Raw genomic sequence first — 6,931 nt, forward strand, 5'->3', positions numbered from 1 at the left:
ATCCAAGTAGCACAAACAGATGGACCATTTCAAACCACGCAAGAGCATGTCCATCATCCGTTCAAAGGTCGCCGGGGCATTGCACAAGCCAAAAGGCATTACCCGGAACTGATATAGGCCGTCTGGTGTGACGAATGCGGTCTTTTCACGGTCCATTTCATCCACGGCAATTTGACAATATTCAGAACGAAGGTCTCTAGATGAAAAATAAGTGGCACCGTGGAGACAATCCAGAGCATCGTCAATGCGGGGAAGTGGATATACATCTTTCTTGGTGATCGTGTTTAGATGACGATAGTCAACGCAGAATCGCCAGCTGTTATGCTTCTTTTTGACGAGAACAACAGGGGACGCCCACGGGCTGGAAGAGTGTTCTATAATCCCTTTGGCAAGCATCTTGTCAACCTCGCTCTGGATAACGTGTCGCTCAGAAGGCGACACCCGGTATGGGCGTCGGCGAACAGGTGCTGCATCGCCGGTATTTATACGATGCTTCACGACCGTAGTTTGACACAAAGGGCGATCGTTCAGGTCGAAAATGTCGGAGTAGGATTCGAGGAGGCAACGGAGCTCTGAGGCTTGTTGGGTCGAGAGGTCCGGTGCAATCACCTTTGTAAAGTCGTCGGTCGGGGCTGATGTAGACGGCGGAGAATGAGCATTGGTCGAAGATGGCGCAACAGATAGAGCGGAAACGTGGCACTCGTGCGTCGGTGACAACGTGGCAAGAGACATGCCTCGAGGAACTAATTGTGGGCACTGTCCAAAATTTAGGATGGGAATATATTTCTGATTGTCCGCAACAGAAACGATGGTGTGTGGGAAGGAGACATTGTGAGAAAGCAGGACTGAAGTCGCGGGAGTAATGACGTAGTCTCCGTCAGGTACAGGTGGGCAGGCTAAGACAGGGATGCAGGTTGCTGCAAGAGATGGCAGGCGTATAAAATCCGCGGAACAAAGTTGAGTTGAAGCTTGAGCAGGAAGGTCAACGGGAACAGGTAGGGGTAGATCAAGTTGTAGAACGCCGGCGGAACAGACAATCAGAGCAGAATGGGCGGCCAGAAAGTCGAGTCCGAGGATCACATTGTAAGGCCAACGTTCGAGCACACTAAACGGACGTGCGGCGACCGGCGACACTGACACGAGCAGTGCACATTCCAAGCGCAACCGGAGTTCCACCGTCGGCGACCTGGAGCAGTCGAGTCGGAGCAGGAGTCAGTACTTTCTTCAAGCGCGTTCGAAGCTCCGCACTCATAATGGAAATTTGGGCTCCAGTGTCGATGAGTGCTGTAACGGGCAAACCATCCACGTCCACGTCCAGAAGGTTCCGATTAATAGGCAGGGTCAGCAGAGGAATTTCAGGCCGGTGTTCTGGAGCAGCGTCACCTCCAGGAGCTGCCCCAGTTAGTATCCCGTCGGAGAGCGGCGACGGTAAGCTGGGGATGGAGAGCGACGCAGCTGGGGCGAAGGGCACAGGCGACTCTGGGGTGATGGTGATCGGCTGGTCGCGGTGGCTCGAGCGTTGTCAGGTGCGTCTTCAGCCTCGGTGGAGAGGGATGGCGGGCGGGGATTCAGTGGGGAGCGGCGGTAGGCGGGAAAGCTTGGTCGAGAGTGGGCTGGCCAGGAGCTTCGACAGTGGCAAGAGATGTGGCCCACACGTCCACAGTAAAAGCAGATGGGTCTATCATCGTGGGTGCGCCATTCGGCCGGGTTGCGACAACCCGGATATGGACCGTATTGGCTCCGGCGAACAGTGGCAGAGGCAGCAGACGAAGCAAAGTCAGGACGGCTGGCGGAGCAGATGGACGGAAGACCTACGTTGGCAAGTTCTTGTCGAATGACCGACTGAATGAGTGACACAAGCGGCCTGGAATCGTCAAAGCACTGCGTCACAGGCATGGCAGGAGACGCTGCTTCGATTTTTTGCCGAACGATACGTACGACGTTCTCGGAGGAGGTGGGCTCACGCGGTGGACAAATGTCTTCGCACGTCGACGAAGCTGCGGTGTTGGGTAGCCACGCAAACTGTTGAACTATGCGGCGACTCTTCGCGTCTTCAAAGCGGCGACATTCGTTAATGATCTCATTGACCGTTGTTACGTTCTTATAAACAAGCAGGTGAAACGCGTCGTCCGCGATGCCTTTTAAGACGTGGCTGACCTTGTCTACCTCTGTCATATTGTTATCTACTTTGCGGCAAAGAGCGAGGACGTCCTGGATATACGCCACGAAAGATTCAGTGGACGTCTGTACACGGGTCCCAAGGTCCTTCTTCGCAGCACGTTGGCGGCCGACTGGCTTGCCGAACAAATCTCTAAGCTTCTGCTTGCACTGGTCCCAACTCGCAATCTCTTCTTCGTGTGTTTCGAACCAGACCCGTGCCGTTTTCTTGAGGTAGAATATTATATTGGCCAGCATTAGCGAGTTGTCCCACCTGTTGTGTGCGCTGACCGTTCGTAATTCTGCAACCAGTCGTCGACGTCAACGTTGTCGATCCCGGAAAACATGCCAGGGTTGCGAGGCTGGGCCAGGATGACCGTCGGTGGCGACGACGGGGCCGTGGTTAACTCTCTCCTTCGGATGACATGGTGGCCAGGTTACGTCTGCTGCGGAGCTCCGTCTTGCGCAAGTGATTACACCGCACGTCCACCAATGACGTTACGGAAAGGAGGAAGCGTGCGTCTATTTACAGATGGCTTTTAATGGCTGGGCCAACAAGCGTAAAGCAGCGATAGGTATGGTATGGTATTCCTTATGCGATGGCGCACACCCACTGTGGGGGATTGGCCAAGATTTGGATGAAATTAGGCTATCTTTATTAAAAACTGAAAATGGTAAAGCTAACTGGAGGAAATGAACAAAAATAAAATTTTTAAGAATTGAAGACAATCTCTTTGTAGCAATTATAAAATCCTCCACGGTTGAGCAAATATCCCTGTGGCACTGTCCAAGAGAGGAGGCTCCTAGAGAAAGGATATTTATAATTGAAAAGCTCAAACCAAGCTGTGTAAATCTTGATTCTAGATTTTTTCTTAAAGAAGTGAAACGGCGGCAGAATAAGAAAAATGAACTACTCTCTTCCTCGTCGTCCCTCAGACCACCATCATAGTCCTCTTCTTCACACATTACCGACTGTGACAATATTTTATAATAATCCTAATCTATAAGAAAGGTGACGCCAAAGACTTGAAAAATTCAGACCGATCAGCTGACTGTCCTTTGGCTACAAAGTATTTACTAAAGTAATAGCAAATAGAATCAGGAACACCTTAGACTTCTGTGAACCAAAGGAGCAGGCAGGATTTCGTAAAGGCTGCTCAACAATATACCATATTCACACTGTCAATCAGGTGATGGAGAAATGTGCGGAATATAACCAACCCTTATATATAAATTTCATTGATTACGAGAACGTATTTAATTCAGTCGAAACCGCAGCAGTCATTACGGAATCAGGGTGTAGACGAGCCTTATGTAAAAATACTGAAAGATATCTATAGCGGCTCCACAGCCACCGTATAGTCGTCCATAAAGAAAGCAACAACGTCCCAATAAAGAGAGGCGTCAGGCAGGGAGATACGATCTCTCCAATGCTAATAACAGCGTATTTTCAGGAGGCATTCAGAAACCTGGTTTGGGAAGAATTGGGGATAAGAGTTAATGGGGAATACCTTGGCAACTTGCGATTCGCTTAGGATATTGCCTTGCTTAGTAACTCAAGGCACCAATTGCAATGCGTGCTCACTGACTTGGAGTGGCGAAGCAGGAGGGTGGGTCTAAAAATGTTTAAGTCTCGGAAGCTTGACATAAAAATTGTAACAGCGCCAACACATTCATCCACAAAGTAACAAGGACGAAACAGAAGCGCTGTCAACTAAATTTTATTGACGGAAGACGGATACCTTCTATTAAGGGTAAAGGCAGAAGTGAAGGGGGAAGGGATTGATATTAGTGGTACTTTGTGGATGCTTGTGTTGGCGCTGTTACAATTCTTATGTCAAGTATGCACCAACTCACCCAGAAAGAAGTTTTATTGAAATCTCGGAAGAGAACAACAGTTTAGAATAGGTAGCGAGACATTGGAAGTGGTAAGGGAATACATCTACTTAGGTCAGGTAGTGACCGCGGATTCGGATCATGAGTCTGAAATAATAAGAAGAATAAGGATGGGCTAGGGTCCTTTGGCAGGCATTCTCAGATCGTGAACAGCAGGTTGCTATTATCCCTCAAGAGAAAAGTGTATAACAGCTGTGTCTTACTAGTACTCACGTACGGGGCAGAAACCTGGAGGCTTATGATAAGGGCTCTACTTAAATTGAGGACGACGTAACGAGGTATGAAAAGAAGAATGATGGGTGTAAAGTTAAGGGATAAGAAACGAGCAAATTGAGTGAGGGAACAAACGCGAGGTAATGACATCTTAGTTGAAATTAAGAAAAAGAAATGGGGGGTGGGCATGGGCAGGACATGTAATGAGGAGGGAAGATAACCGATGGTCATGAAGGGTTACGGACTGGATTCCAAGGGAACGGAAGCGTAGCTGGGGACGGCAGAAGGTTAGGTGGGCGGATGAGATTAAGAAGTTTGCAGGGACAACATGGCCGCAATTAGCACATGACCGGGGTAGTTGGAGAATTATGGGAGAGGTCTCTACCGTGCAGTGGGCGTAACTAGGCTGATGATGATGGTGATAATAATGATGATGATGAATAATGCGGTCCGATGTTTTCTTGTTTATTAGCTTTAATGTGGCGCCAAAACTTTGCGGGATTACTTTTGAGGAATTGAGGTAACTTTACTGAATAGAAGACCTGTTTGCTAGAGCCGATTTTTTGAGAAACACTCCTTTTATTTTTGAAGAAGAAAATTTTTGTACTGCGCTTGTTCATACACGTAACCTTCCTTGCTAGATGCATACTTTCTCAAGTTATCTACGAGTTTTTGGAGTGCCGCTTCATAGTTTTGTTTTACATAAAATGTTTGAGGCAATAAGCACAGTGTGACTGGAAGTGATTCCCAAACCAGTTGACATCATTACTGGAAAAACTATCAAAGACTATATCAAGTTAGTCAAGAATAAATACATGATTAGCTCTACAAAAGTTTTAAGCACTTTTTGTTTTACAGCAATATTTCAGTTTGATTGGTCGCACGACATGCAAAAAGTACCAATTTGTGATCAGACAGACCATCATCAATGGATGCATATACATCAGAAAGGCATATACTACGAAACACAAGGTCGAGAATCGATGCTGTGTGATCGTGCACGCGTGTCGGCAGCCTAACTGCTACTTGCAGATCACATGCCAACATCATATCGAAATCAACCTGACCACTTGAGGATGAAGAACTTACTTTGGACCAATTAATGTCAGGTAGATTAAAATATCCGGTTACTATAATGCGGCGTTCGGATTGTTTGACAGAAATTTTACAGACTTAAGTGATGAAATCGACTTCAGAATTAGGAGGACGGTAGACGGCAACTAAAATAAATGATAGTGACAATATGTTTAATTTCAGACATAAGCTTTCGTGGCGATCTATTTGTTCTAAAAGGGTAATGGTCACGTGAGTGCTAAAAATGACAGCGACGCCTCCGTCCCGTGTTGGCCTATCTCTGCTATATATTTTAAAGTTTTGAGGAACAATGTCGGTGTTACTAATATCTTCGTGTAGCAAAGTTTTTGTTAAAGCCGTGATGCAGAGAGAGTATGTCAATAATGTGCTTTTTAGTTTGACTGTTATGTTAAGAATGCTTCGCGCGTTCATATTAGGGCGCAGGCTTTGATTGTGCAGACCATGGCTTGGTCATGCACTGACATGGGGCTTGAAAATGGTTGATACATTTTGAGGGGTAGTCGTTTGGTACTTTAACGCGCCTGTTGCTGCTGTCATTCCACATAAACGTGTCATTATCGACCACAGTTTGCCATGTAAAATATATGGTTTCTTGCGGTTAGCTTTATCAATCCTAGCACTGCCCCACAACAGTTTACGCCGACGGAGCATGCAACAGGAGTAATCATGTTGAATAAAGACATCGGTACCTTTAAGCGTATTTGCGTTCTCAAGTATTTCTTGCATTTCATTGTAATCCTGTAGGTGAAGAGTTATGGGACGACTGCCAATTTTCCATTCCTAGTCTGTGTATGCGGCCAATCGAACTGCACTTTACATTAAGTTTTTAATGAAATAGTTCGTTACCTACCTCTTTCTTAAGGGTATTATTTGTTTCTTTTACTTTTTCCTCAAGAGCGCATACGCATGGAGATACGCAAGCGCTTGGAACGCCGACAAAGAGAGGGCGGTGTGAACGCAGACATGGCTGACGTGGGTCAAAATGTAGTATCTGTTGTTACCAGCTTAATATCTGATACGGGTTGTATTTCGGCCTAAGATATTAAAGTTATTTTTGCAAGTTGGCGGAGTGCTAAAATCCTGCTTCAGCTCCTCTGCGGGTGGGCCCGGTATTGTACTATCTTCGGGATCGGCGCACAAATGCGGAGAAATTCTCGATCTACACGGTTCGGTAGACGCACGCAACTTTTTCCAGAACCCAGCCATATGCAGCTTTGATATTTGTTGGGCGTGCTGGTAAACTGACTTGGAAAGCACATTTAGCGCCAGCGAACAAGGACAGAAGGGAGAGGACAACACAATACACCACACCATATGCAGCGTCTCTGTAAAATAGAATATCCCTTCAGAGAGCTATTGCATGCATGCACACACTCTGCAATGAACCTCTCACCAACTTGGGTCACTGAGAATACGCCACCCCGAATGCGGCAAGCGAGGGAAATGCAGGTGCAACAGCGTTGCACTGGCAGCAGCGGCGTTGCATGAGCCACATCTGAAGCCTGATTGCTCTGTTTGCGCAGCTGTCGTTGTCGGGCGCTATTTCTTCGGTGAACATCTTCGTGGTGCC

At 47.1% G+C, this 6,931-nt stretch overlaps 1 pseudogene; it reads left to right on the forward strand.

Moving 5' to 3' along the window:
* The first annotated feature begins 6,324 nt into the window (after positions 1 to 6,324).
* On the forward strand, positions 6,325 to 6,504 carry LOC142580596 (U2 spliceosomal RNA; annotated as a pseudogene).
* The last annotated feature ends 427 nt before the right edge of the window (positions 6,505 to 6,931 follow it).

This window comes from Dermacentor variabilis, chromosome 4 (assembly GCF_050947875.1).
Source record: "Dermacentor variabilis isolate Ectoservices chromosome 4, ASM5094787v1, whole genome shotgun sequence".
NCBI lineage: Eukaryota > Metazoa > Arthropoda > Arachnida > Ixodida > Ixodidae > Dermacentor > Dermacentor variabilis.